Below are 14,878 nucleotides of genomic sequence, written 5' to 3'. Positions count from 1 at the left end.
TTCCTTTAATTTTGTTTTGTCTGTTAAACTTGAGCACAGGGGATAAAAAATACACCTTTGCAGGGAACAATAAAACTATTCTGGATGTGCAAACCGTTTTTTGTGCTTAGAACTTTGACTTTGGTTATATGCACCCCAGTCCCCCTTTTTGTTTTTTGTTGAGCGCAATGTTTTTTATTTCTACATAGTGAGTTAAAATTCACAAGGAGTTTTTCTTTTGTCTTACTACTTTGACAATGTAGAGGCAACAGACCATCACATAAATTTGATCTTACACCATGTATATTTACAGTATATTTAGATTTACTGCAATCAGACAAATTTTATTTTATTTATCTTTTTTCCATTAAATTCTTCCTCAAAAAACTTGTGACAGGAAAAAATATTGCAGATAGTTCTTGTTTGAGTGTGTTGTATGCCACTTGGTCCATTTTCCCCAATTTAAGATATGAGATAAACAATATTCTCCTGAGAGGTAACAGTATGTCCCTTGGGGACCCCTGCCTGCAGTATGGGGGGTCCTGCCCCTGGCACACTTCCCTTGACCTCAGGGTTATCACCATGGTAATCGTGACTACAGCACCCATGAGGGATGATGTGTCATGTCCTACTGGGACTTTTTCTGTTTTTTGGACTCTTTGTGTTTTTGTTCTTTTGACTTCCTTGGTTTTTGTTATCCTTCTGATGCCCTCATACTTTTTCTGTTTCTAGTTGGACTTTTTGAGGGGCTCTTTCATTTGTGTTGCATTTGTTTCCTGGTTTTGGTTTTCTCTGTTCCCTTGGTTGTTCCTCCTATGTTTTTTTGTGTCACCTGTTTGTTTACTTTAGTTCCTGTTTTATTTTGTAATATTTCCTCCTTGTGTCTGGTCACTTTACTTCTTGTGTTTGATTATTTCATGTGTCTCACCTGTGTCTCGTTTACCTCACCTGTGTTTCATTTGCAATCACTCCCTGTGTATTTATAGTCCAGTTTTCAGTTCGGTCTTTGTCGAGTTGTCTGCTTTTGTCCGATGTTCCTGTGTCTCCTGCGTTCTCGTTTGTTCTGATGACTTTTTGCTTTTTTCATTAATAAAAATCTGCATTGGATTGTCCCTGCCTACCGTCTCTGCATTTGGGTCCACCTGCTCCACTCACCCACCCTGACATGATGGTTGCTACTGGGTGATACCTGCACAGATTTAAGCAGCTGCTCTGGTGTGGTGGTCACCGAGGAGTCATTTTCGGCATCAATATAGGCATGACTGCATCTGTCATTCTCACATTAGGATGCTGGCAATCATGTATCCATTAAGAACAAAACCAGTCACCAACTGCAGTATGTTATATAAATTTAATTTTTTTTGCCAGAATTTACTGGCTGTAACCTTCTATTGACCTTTTAATGCGTTAAACAACTTGAATTTGAATGTGAAGATATTGTTGTATGTAAAGCTGTCAGTTCATATAAATGCAAACAAGAAACAGAGAAACAAATGATTGAGAATCTCCTTTCTTTTTTCTGATGTATTTCTTTCATTGTCATTTAAGAGTGTATGTGTATGTTCTTGCATGTGCATAAACCTGACATACATGTCTCTTCACATGCAGCATACAGCAGAAAGACTGTTTGGGTTGAATTCAGGGTCAGTTGGGTTTCTCCTGACAGTTTTATATACCCACTAGATGACTGTCTGCTTGCAGTGTGATACTCAAATGTTAACTTCCTCTGTTTGAGGGTTTAAAAGCGTGCTGTGATGGTGTGTCGCATGGTGTATTTATGTTTGGGCCCTGGCTGTTCCATCTGACCAGGGCTCTGCATGGACCCTCACTGTACTGCTGAGGCTGATGGTAACTCCTCCACCCAGGCAGGCTCCTGTGTGTTGACATTTGAAAAACTAAACAGCACTCAGCAGTGAAACATGAGCCCCACACGAGGAGGAGAGGCAGCAGTTTGGTGAAGAGGGTGAGAGAGAGAAAAAATATGTGGATGTAAAAAAGAAAAAAAATAATGAAGGAAATACCCCACACCCAGTAGGATGAGGGAGATGAGTTTCAAAGCTGCCCCCTCCCTTAATACCTTCCTCCTTTTCCGTGTGCAGGCTGGAGCAGATGAGATCGGTTTCAGTCGGGCTGTGGCTCGAATCAACTGTCAGAGAAAATGTGTTTCCAATATGAGTGTTTCCTGTGAATGCAGGAAACGGCCCTCCACACAAAGCAAGCTTGTGGGGAGTCACGGTGGAGCTACTCCACCTCTCTCTCTCCCTTTCTGCTGTGGAGCCTGCTGCACCACTCTAACCTCAACAGGACAGGACTGAACATATTTAAATGACTCTGGTCTCCAAATAAAGGAACATTACTGTTTATTTTGAACTCTGCCTTACTGAAAAATAGTACTTTCCAAATGTCCAATGACATGTAACAATGAATTAAATAGAGAAATAAAAACATCTTTCCCCAGTGGATACCAGTGTAATAGAGCATGAAGGGCCAAACCTTACATGATCATAAACAAAACAAACCAGACAGATTTTGAGTTGTAAAGTATTGAAGTTCATCCAGTTGGGCATATTTTTCAGACTCAGATCTCACAGGAGTTTAATATTAACTACAAATCCAGGCACACTTTAAGGAAGGAAATGTACAGTAGGGGAGGAGTGTAGTATTAGTCTTCATTTCAGCACATGATGACAAGGATTATTAACCAAATGTGACATCAATACTCCTCTTTAAACCCCTGTCTGATCCACTGATCCAAAAAAAACCTTGCGCCAGAGTATTCTGAATCCTATTTCTGATCTAAAAACCAGCAGTGTAACACAATATTTCCCAGGGGGACACGCCGTCATCGCACCCACCACATACCACAACATGCTTCAAGGCTGTGGGCTCAGCCCAGAGGATGTGACAGGAATCAAAGAGGCTTTTCCTGCTATTTAAATCAGCAGCTTCAATACTTAGTCTCTTGTGCAGACTCTCAGACCTGCTAGCCAGGATTTGCCTTCAGAAGTCAAGATCAGATGACTTGACTATTTTTACAGATAAAATAGGACTCCCTCGTAAGCTGCTAAAGGCTGCTGTTCAAAGTGTTATTTAAACAGGTGATTAACAGTATTTTGACATTCTTAGAGATGTGTTTTATGCTTTTGTGGAGTGTTTGGGGTGTTTTAAATCATAGTAGTTTACTATAGGAAACATACTGTATCATTGAACAGCTGATAGTTGCTTGTTTTGACCTGATTAAACTCATTCCCCTGAAGCACATAACAAGATACATCACATCAGGCCACAGCTGGACGGTGGTCGCAGTCATTGTGCTGCATGACAGCCGGATCTACTGAGGCCTCATCCTGTTCCAGATATGAGACAACGTGACAGGGAAGGAAGGGTCTTTCTGGTCTCCAACAACATAATCACTGCGGCAGTCCTTTCTTAACAGTGAGTGCTCCTCATTAATGATCCTTTTCTCTCACGTTTAGCTTTATGACTTACAGCACTTTGCTGAGTAGTTAACCCTAAGGTCAGGACCCAGAGGGCCCGATGTGACCTGGCTCCATCCGGCCACATTCATTTAAGTTCAGTGTGTTGTGTCACTGTTTGATTGCTTGTGTTTGTCACTCACTCTATATCACTGAAGCAGAATCTTAACTTAAAGTAAAAACAGGAACTTTCATAAAGTCTGGTAGACGGAGTAAAGCTAAAGAAGCTTTGCACAGATATCATTCTATAGATAGAGATATATTGTTCTACCTCTGCAGCTGACAAATTCTTTTTGACACAGCATGTTAGCACGAAGTGACCCAGTGAGTCTGGGCAGAGGATCAGATACAGACAGTGAACACATGTTGTGTTTTAAAGTTTTTAATGGCACACGTCTGCGTACAGTTGTTTGCTCATGCACAGCACATTCTTTTATTTTTACTACAATGTCAAAAATGTACATAAAGCAGCCATGCAATGCGACTTGTAACCTATCACCCCACTCACCTACTCAGCATTCATTTCTGGTCTGTTGTCCTCAGTCTTGTGTTGGCACCCTTTGTACATCAGCAGTGTCTATATTGCACTGCAAGGACACATTTAGATGGAACAGGGAGATGAGGGTTATGTTGAATGTACTTTGGATGAGTGATTTTAAGACAGGTCACATTGCCTGGGTGTAAACGGAGAGCTCTGTTAGAGTGTAATGGTCCTGTGAAGACTGTTGCTTTTCTCCTTGGACCATTAAGCTCATGGACATCAGCCAGGCTAGACCTTGAGAGAGGGAACAATCGCTGTGCTGAGATGCTGTGTGGAATAACTTTACATAGAGTAGAAGGTGAGATTGTGCCTCTGGACATGCTCGATCAGTCAATTTAGGGCCTCATTTACATTTGGCTGCTATCACATGCACCCTCATTCCCATGAAACATGCTGCACATGGAGGGATTCCAGACACACTTTCCTATATGGAAAAATGAGGGCCACTGAGACCTCTTACCACTTTTTCCAATGAAGCTGAGATGCTTAGTGCAGATACGCATGGATACGAATATACACGTGCATCTGCATGTGGTGTTTGTGTGTAATAGGAATCCTCATGACCATTCCTATTCATACGTGTCATGCCTCCATCTGGATCCTGCTCTCTGAACACATGTCAGGTAAGTCAGTGCCGAGTAACAAAATACAGGAACAGATGATGAGCTTTTACATAGAACTAACCTGTCACTTATCTGATTCTCCATGCCAGTTCAACTGAACTGAAACTCTGGGGTCATACATACACACAGGCTTCCTGATGGTGCTCAAAGAGGAAAACACAGAATGTCACATGTATCAAGTTACATATAACATGTAGAGTTTCTTGACATTTCCAGTGTCATTTGAAAAATAAAAACTAACCAAACATTAGACCTTTCAATCTAACTTTGCATATGATATAATGATGGCTGCTGATGTAAGAACAGTAATGAAAACCAGGTGAGCATCAGTCAGGCACTCTGGTCCTGGCACAAGGTCACCAGAGGTTGGGGAAAGAGGTCACTCCACCTCAGGGGGCTGATGGGGGCAGAGTAGGCTGAAACTCCAGGAGTCGGTTTTCAATTAAGTCACAGCTCAAAGTGTCACAAGGATATATGAAGAGCACACTTGTTTTCCCTTAAGATGAAACTACTAATCCATCTTTCCATTTAAAGCTCAAAGGAATCAAAGAAAGCTCGTCTTGATCAAACATGACCATGACTCTCCTACCCTCACTTTTACCCATCTATCAAACTCATGTCTGTCTGTTTATCTCTGATCCATCACATGACGCAGCCTGAGCTTTACTTTGAGTCGCCTCCAAATTCTCTCATATGGCTCATAAAAACTAAATGCAAGATTTCAGCTTAACACATCTTTCCACACATCATCCAAACTGAATAAAAGAAAGCACATGGTGTGTGAGGAATGTATCGTCACCCTGGATTGCATTAAATCTCTTTGTTAACCCCAGGAAATGAACTTTTCCCCTCAGTCTCTGTTCTACATAAGAATGTGCTCGTGCATTACATGTCGATCTATTTTTATATGCCTGTATACTGTATGAATGACAGAGAAAGAGCAGTGGAAGGAACCCAGAGAGACAGGGTTGAAGAGTGAGACACTAACAGAGATCCCAAAATACATGAAAGAGAGAGGAAAAATTCAGGAGACATCTATCTAACTGATGGATGGCTCCATCTTGGAGACTCAGACACATGAACCAGATGGTGGACAGACTCAGAAACAGAACTATTGACAGTGAGGTTTACGTTTACATTAGAGCTGCTCCCTCTTAGTTGAGGTGTGAATTATAAGTTCTGGTTGAATGAGAATATTTTTAGTCAGTGAGTCATTTTTTATGAGGAGCACACAGTTGGTCATTAGGAATTACTGAAAACATGATCTGGTCGCATCTCTGGCACATATCACTATATCTCTACAGCAGTGTTTTTCAAACCCCTGCCCTGCATATTTTAGATGTTTCCCTGCTCCAACACACCTGATTCAAATGAACAGGTCGTTATCAGGCTTCTGCAGAGCTTGATGACGAGTTGATCATTTAAATCAGGTGTGCTGGAAGAGGGAAACATCTAAAACATGTAGGGCAGGGTTGCCCAGAACCAGGATTGAAAAACATTGCTCTACAGTAACATTCACCAACATGCTTTAGTGTTTGAATTTGAAGATGTCTCTCTGCAGGACAACATTCCCCAGTAAAGGGGGGAAAAACAGTCTGACTGATTTTTCAATTAAATGAATTAACCAATTAGTTCAAGGAATCCTGTGACCGCCATTCAGCTAAGAATCTTTAGTACAGGACAGCTCTAATGAGCATGCTGTGACTTTGTTCAATCACAGAGGTCACTCACTGGTCACAGGACTAACCAGTGTCACTTTATAGTCAACCTCAGTCATGTCTTCTTACCAACTTAGTTTTGTATCATTATCAGTCATTATAGTGTAGATAATCACAAGGTAAACACAACTCTCTCAGTGTCTGTAATCACAGCTTTTATTGACCCAGCAAATTTGAAACAGAGGTTGGATGCAGGTGCTGACATCTGCAATGAAATTCCCATATACTGTAGTGTTGTTGTTTTTTTTAGGTATAATAAAACCATGAAAAAACAATGTGAATATGCTACATCTCCAATAGAAAACAGCAATACATTTATCCTGGTTTGATGAAGAGTCATTTTAAGTGCCTTGTGCTTTTGGCACCAGAGTGAAACAGATATTGCTTAGCAGGGAAGCTAACGCCAAGCCAGCAGAGCTAAACATGATATTGATTAATTAACAGTAAACAGATATGATATTCATTATTTAGTCTGTAAGGACTTAATTATGGCTTTAACTTAGCGGGGGGAGGACAGACAGCGAAAGAAAAATTCTCATTCTCAGGGTATCTGTACAGTATTACTGACTTTTTTTTCCTTCCTATTAACCTTGACAAATTTTTGTGCATTAAGTACCACGTAGCAATCTGACTTTGCAGAGGGGCCCATAGACCCCTGTTGTAACTCCAAGAGGATTAGAGGATGAATTTATCATCATATTTGCTATATTTGCAGGTTTAGTCAGTTAGTATTTGGCACAAAGTTATTTTTCCTTATCGAGGACCCTTATAAATCATCTCCTTGCGTCCCTTTTTACACACTTTAAATCAAATGATCTGGCATGTATCCCATAATGGAAATAGGAGTGTGATGTTCCCAGAAGTTGTGGTGAACCCAGGAGGAAAAAAAGGCCATGAGAGAACTGGGGGCGCAAGAAATAGTAACAGAGGGAAGAACGATTTCAAGCTGTAGAGACATAGATTTAACTAAATGGAAGGTAAAATATCTTTCTCACAACTGCAGAGTCATCGGCAGCACATATGGTTTGTGGAATTGTGAGAAAAATCTGCTGAACGGTATCTATAACATCAGACTTAGGGCACTTGGTTTCAAGTATAGTCCCCGTTCACTTAACAACTAATCATTAAAGCACATAATCACAGCAAGGTATTTTCTTATAAGTGTAGTTTTGTGCCATGTTAGTGATAAATGCAATGATGGTGCATCCATAAGGCATTTTACGATAAAACAGGTGAACTCTACCCTGATTTCCTGCCTTCTAAACACCAGGTTTGGCTCCAGGACTGGAAGTAAGTCTGACTCTAGGGTGGATTGATGTGGAGGATGTGGGGTGAGGGGGTTGGAGGGTGCACAAGATACTATAGCCTACACACTGCAGAGAAATTAGACAGGTTGTCAGCTGAGTGTGCAGCAGGGCTTTGGCGGCCAGCCCTCCTCTGGGATCTGTAGGAGTGAGCGAGACGCGCACAAGAGGTTGAGACACGGTTTCCTGTGTGAATTTCCTGCGTGTTTAATGTGCGGCTGAGGGCCAGGGCCTGTTTCCTGTGTGTGATGGGTGCCAGGCCTGGGAGCCCGACACAAAGACAACACACACATCCCGAGAGCTCATCAATGTCAGTAACAGGCCAAGCAGACGGTACACACATCAGGACAGTTTCACAGGCTTCTATATACAGACTCACAGAGCTTCAAAGTTCACAAAATGTTGCTCTCAGGAGGAAGAGCTCTCTGTCTTTCTTATGATCTCTACTGGGCAGAGATGCTAAGACCTCTGTCTGGAGGGGTCAAGTTAGGTGTGCCACCTCACATGGAATTAGAATATCACACATGCAATTAAAGATTAGTGTTGGTGTTATTCTATAATTTTTTTATTGTCAACAAATCCCATGAAAAGACAAAAAACAGTAATGCGTTAGTCCATCTCTTGTTACTTTTCGACTTGCTAAGCCCCAAGCCCATTTGTTTTAATGAAGTAAAATGTAAATGATGTAAAAATGATGAATGAAAAATGATGTAAAATATAATAAATTTAATATATATTCACTCTTCTTTTAGTTCTGTTTTTGGTCTTCACTGACTCCTGAGAGAAATATTTGGCTCTTTAGCTGCTATATGCTTCAGTATGTTCACCATCTAGTTGCTAAATTTGTTTATCTGCCATTTTGATGATGGACAGTTAGCATACACAGGGTTTTTAGAGCTTTTTTGCTGGAAAAAGCTGCATTCATGCGGCCGAAAACGATGGTGACAAGAGTGGTGACAGTGAACCTAAACAGCAAAGTTGAAACTGTAGAGTCGGGTGAGCAAGCAACCCCTTTCACATACAAGTAGTTATATGTGATCCACTGTTAATATGACAATATTTATTAAAGCTGATTGAAAGTTGCATGGACAAATCTTGTGTTTGAGCTTGTTTGAGGTGTGTGTTTGGACATGTGCTCCAGTATGTGTGAGGGTCAGGCCAGGAGCTCTAACAAAGTGACAAAACCTCACTCAAGAAAACACAAGCATGTTTGCCCAGTAAGCAGAGTAGCTTAACACACACAACCAACGCAAATAAAGACCCTGAGCAGATGGGAGGACAGGCAGAAGGTAAAAGAGAGGAAAAGAAAACAGAGAGAGAAAGAGAGAGAGAGAAAGGTTGGGATAGACTGGGAAACATGACTGGTTGAGATACATGACTGAAGCCAATAATTCACCTCAGACAGGCACAGACACACACACTGAAACTGTGACGCATTCAATGACTCTGCATGGAATTCTTGATTATGTGTGTGTGTAAGTGTACAGTTAGGATGATCTGCGCATGCACATCCGGGATTGTGACGTTTTTATTGCTGTGACAGTGTAATTACTGACCTTGATAACAGATTTGTTGATTTCTCAACAACAAAGCTTCAGGGCAAATTCATCAAGCTAACCACAGACATGTGTGAACACTACTAATAGGACACAAACCCACACTCAGGTGCACACCGATTAATGGGTGTTTGTGGCCTCCAGTATCTGTTTGAACAAAACTAGAGGTGGTACTTGAAATATAAAGGCAAGGTCAATGAGGATAACATGATGAGTGAATGAAGGCAAGTGCAGCAACAGGGCTGGGCATGAGCTCTGGAAATATGCATCATCAGGTGTGCAATTCTTCTCTGATTTCTACATCATCACTGAAAACTCTTTTTAAAAAAAATGTATACAGTAAATCATTATATTGTGAGATGAAAAAAACACAATCTCAGATAATGTGACATTTTCAGATACCTGAAATCAGCAATTTTCCAACTATTTGAGAAAAAGACTGCAGACTGCACAGGACATGCCTCCAACCAACCTGAGCTAGTTGCACTACTTTGATACCATGTGCTGCGATTGAGAGTGTGTAAAAACCTAGATTGCTGCTCGATAAATGGTTGAAACATCCAGCTTCTGACACTCACAAGTGGTAGTAGCACAAATGAAAACTCGACCAAACCTTCTGAAAAAATAACAGTCCTAAAAAAAAAGAATCCTAAATACAGATGATTCCAATTTATGTAATTAAAAGTGTTCAATAAAATCCAGTTTAAAATCAGTTCTAATGGACATATTTGGCACATGACTGTTGGTGCCAATGAAGGGATACTTGAACTAAATTGTGGGGGTGCATCAGCCAAAAATGGAAACTTTGTTAAAGAAAACTTTGTTAGTGACAGTTAGTGACATGCAAAGTTTTAACTTAGCTTTGCTTATTGGGGGATAACTGCAAAGTTTTAAACAGTGTGAAGCAAGGAGCCCCGAGAAAGATGTAAATATATATTTAATTCATGATGTGAGAAGGACTGAATGGCCCGAAGAACTGAATGGAGATGGAAAAATGGCTAAAGGCTAAAAAAAAAAAAGTTCAGTGTGCATCACTGGTAACAGGATACTGCTATAAACTCCCCATCATGTCCATAAATCATCAACCAGAGTATCTATCAGAGCCTAAGATATAAACCTCATCGCAGACTCCCCCAAGCTGTTTAAGTCCCCTCTCTCTACACTCTTTAATGTACATTTGTATATTCTCCAGTTCTCTGGAGGGAGGAAAGCTGCCATTCACTGAAATGTCTATTGCACCAGTGTGTGTGTGTGTGTGTGTGTGTGTGTGTGTGTGTGTGTGTGTGTGTGTGTGTGTGTGTGTGTGTGTTTGTGTGCATGTGTGTGTCCAACAGGACTGAAAGGATTGCAGGGGGTCTATGTGATTATGTACAAAAAGGACCAGGCTGGAGTCTATTCAGAGGACCCTTGAAGATAGAAAAGACCTCTCGCCCATTACGAGGAATCCTAAAAGCCTTTTTTTATTTTTTCCCTCATGCGTCGTTGTGTGCTATTTACTGCAGAACTCATTTATCAGAGGACTGAAAGAAACACAACCCGATGGGTGTGTGTATTAATCTGTGCAAGAAAAATGAATATCTATTCATCTGCTCTCACAACACTTTCTGACTGATAAAAGCGCAGCAGTGGCTTAGTTACCAGCTGTGTGAACTCAGTGTGTCTGAGTACTGTAAACATGCAGCATAATGATGCATCAGTAACTCATTAAAACCCAGACTGAATTTCCCAAAAACATTAGGGGAAGGGCAGAAACAGGGATTCACTAATCCACACCTTGCAAATTATTGCTCCACTTTTTGCAGTGTCACGAACTGACAGGTCTGAACACGAAGGTGGCAACAACCAGAAGGGTGGAAAAGGAATTACATTGGAAAGCAATGGGTGTATGTTTCAATAGAAAACGTCAGCCATATACAAGTTGTAACTGCTCTGCCACATACATTTCCTGTGTTACTTACCTGATATTATTATTATAACTGCTTAATTTTTATCACTGTGAATTCTGTGACAAGAGTCATGTTTTAGTGGCCTGATGCTGACAACACAACACTTTCATTTTCACCTGATCAGACAGATTACAGTTTCTGTTGGTTTTAAACAAAAGGTCATGGGACTTGCCTCGCTGTAGAACAAAAACATCTCATACTCCGTTAAGTATCTAAATCCTCACTGAGTAAACCGAACTTTGACATTTACAGCATGCCCTTTCAACTAGATGCTCTGCACGTCCCCCATTGTTGTTTTCTTCATGTTATGTACTCTATGTGACCTTTCTTAATGAGGAGCTCCAAATTGCTTGAATGTTGATTAACACAAGGCTATGTTAACAAAATTATAATTTGATGTCTTTGGATTAAGTGATGATCTCTGCTGCTCTCTAGGGGCAATGAAAGTTTATGACATGTTCTTTAAATAAGAGCATGTTGCATTTCCAGCCCCTTCAAGCAGAAGTCAACACTTTCTTCTCAGTTTGATTTTAAGATCTCTGCATAGTTCACTCACCCTCACTTTTTGTACAGAATAAGACCTTGACGTTTTGATTTTCCTCTAATTGTCCAGTTAAGATGGATTTCCTGTGGTCTACAGGTTCACAGTTATGATAACATTTTTATGTGTCACCATTGCTGTGAAATGTAAAAAAAACCCCAAAACAAAACAAATAAACAGAAAAGAAAAATAAGAAAAAGAGAAAAGAAATACTATAGTCCCCTAAAATAGAGTTTGCTGTTATACTGCATGACCAGAAAACGGATAAACTGTCATTGTTCTGTGGTTCCCTCTGCTGGTGATGTAGTATATTTCACAACAGGCAACTATACAAATAGTCACAAATGTGTTCAAGTTTATTTAACTAGGAGCATTTAAAGCCATGGACCTCATAGCAAATATCTTCTATTAGCATTTTATTAGGTATTTTTAATTAAATTGATCAAAGTGATACTTTCAATTAAATTGAAAGTCTATATCCATAATTTTGGATTTTTCCGTACATGGAGAGAAAAATCTATTCTTTTGTGTTGCGTATCCTGTTGTAACACCGTGTCATTCTCAATGTCGAAAACAGCCTGTCTGTATGAACTGGTGATGATAATAATGATGACATAAAGAATTTCTTGAGATCTATTAATGTGTGTTTTATTTGCTCGGTTGCATCACTGTCTACACATTAAGGGCGTTATAGGATCAACAGAGAAAAACCAAGCACAAGCAAGAGGCTAATAGATAATGTAAGTTACTGTAAACACACACCAATATCCATGTGCACACACTCTGACACACACAAGCACACGGTATTACATTTGTACTTTGTTGTGGAACGTAATACACTGGTATGTAACCTGCACTTATGAAGGCCATGCTGCTTCTCTTGCTACTCAAACTCATTGCCTCATTCATCAAACACTTATGCAATTACATTATTGAATGATCTGCCAGGTACCGTAATTTTAGCATCAACAAGACAAACCATTGCTATCTACCACCACACTAAAAAAAAGTGGACACAGAAGAGGTGAATTTATGTCAATCAGCACTACAGGCATTCTTGAAAATTTGTAATTTTCAAAATTTGTACTTCTGCCCTGAAACACTAGAGGACCTCAGAGAGTTGTTTTGTTTACCCACTGGCTGGAACCCAGATACATTAAAATGAGACAGATGTGTTTGTAAAGAAAAACCGCAAAATGTCTGACTGAGACACTGTGAGGATTTTCTTAGTCATCTCTCTGAAAATTAAAGAAAGGATTAAACAGTCACTCAGCATTTCCTACCCGTGATTGTCAACATCTTTTTCCTTTCCTGTTACATGACTGGTGTAAAAACCCTAATACAAGCTATTCTGTTTCCAGTTCTCTAGATCTACCATGTTGATTTTCAGAATTCATTCCTACATCTAATGCATCTACAGTCGTATTGATTGATAGTTTTCTCAACATCACAATTTAAGAAGGATATATAGGTTGGTGCAAGTTGCAAGAGATTTTGATCACTTTTGAATTTGACTATTTGCACAAGTTCTGAAATGAAAAATAGATTGGTACCTCAGATTGATAAACACCTTTTGAAAAAATGGAACATATAAGCTATCATTATTAGTTTGGAGTTTCTATGCCTGAAACTCCTGAAACTTCTAGCATAGTATTTTAAGATATTTTGTTTCTATTAGTTTGTGTAACAGTGTAGTGGACCAACAAATAAGCAGAATGGGAAAGGAGATGATACACCAAAGGCAATGCTTTAACTTAAAGTTGATGATACTGTAAGACCAAATGATAAACTGTAAAACTCATTAAAATACAAGAATGTTGAACAGTGAATGTAAATGATCAGTTCATCTTTTATCTAAAAGACAGGAAACTCTAAAAGGAAGGCTAATGTTAATTTGCAAACACTCACATAGATAACTAAAAAGATGAAGATACCCCGTGCACAGCAGCGCCTCTCCCCTGGGTGTCAGCTTATGCAGGGAAAGTTACAGCAAATAAAAAAAGTATTCCAGTGCACACCAGGATAATAGGATAGACACTATTTATTGAGGGATTACATTAAGAAACAAAAGGAGCAAACTACGCGTTTCGCGCGTTGCTTAATCACATATCTCACATACATAACCTTTGTAAAGAAAACAATGCTCTGCTCTGCTCTGTCAGTCATTGTGGTTAGCGTGATTGTGAGTTAGCTCTCACTTTAAAGCCTCTAAACCCTGTTGTTATAGAGTGTTATGGGACGGCTCGAAAAGTGAAAAAAGCTAAAACACCAGTAAAAGTGGGACCAAACCTGAAACATGTGAACATATGTAATTCCTAAAGAATATAATCAAGTTATTCTTTTTTCTCTCTCTCTCTATGTGGTATATAACATTTGCAAGTAATATGGAAAATGTTTTTATTGAAATGTACACTGGGGGCTCTGAGACACAGATTACAGGAGTAAAGTGGTGCCAGACCTGCTCTGCTCTTCTTTTTCTTCTTCTTCTCTTTCTTTTAAAAAGGATGCAAAGGAGACTCTCACATTTGTTTCATTCCAAGATTTTGTCTTTAATCTTTCAAAACAGATGTCAGTTCTTCCACCCACGAGCAACAGTGCCCACCAGTGCTGTTAGTGGAGGAAGTGGAGATCCAAGCCAAACTGGTGAATCATCAAAGACAGTGCCATTGTCTACCTCAGTTTGTTCAGACATGTTACCACTCTATTATTAGAAAGTCAGTATTAACATCAGCTGCAGCTTCCTGTCTGCCTCTCACACTGTCTCCACTGCAGGTCAACAGGAACACGTTGGGAGACAGAGTTGTGAAAGTCAAATTATTACATTGAATGATGAGCCAAAAAGCAGTCCATGATCTCCTAGACTACTCTTCCTCAACAACCGGATGTGTGTCTCAGTGAGCTGAAAGTGAATTGCAAGAACTGAATTTGATTTGTGAGAATGAGAATTGTGTGAATGTGGAAGTATATAGAGAGTTGAGTTTTCAGTAAGGATCAAATACAGTTTCAGAGCAAATTAATTCAATTTCATAATATTACATTCAGTTTCAAGTTTATTGGAATTCAGTTCCAAAAACTAATAAATTCAATTTCAAATTATGCTTTTCAGATTCAGTTTTTCAATGCAGTTATTCAAGTTAAACAATACAAATTCAAAATTATGTGATTCAAATTCATTTTTTTATGCAATTATTTAA

Source organism: Thunnus maccoyii, chromosome 3 (genome assembly GCF_910596095.1).
Source record: "Thunnus maccoyii chromosome 3, fThuMac1.1, whole genome shotgun sequence".
NCBI classification, from domain to species: Eukaryota; Metazoa; Chordata; class Actinopteri; order Scombriformes; family Scombridae; genus Thunnus; species Thunnus maccoyii.
The sequence above is the reverse complement of the archived record's forward strand: the minus strand, read 5'-3'. Positions refer to the sequence as shown.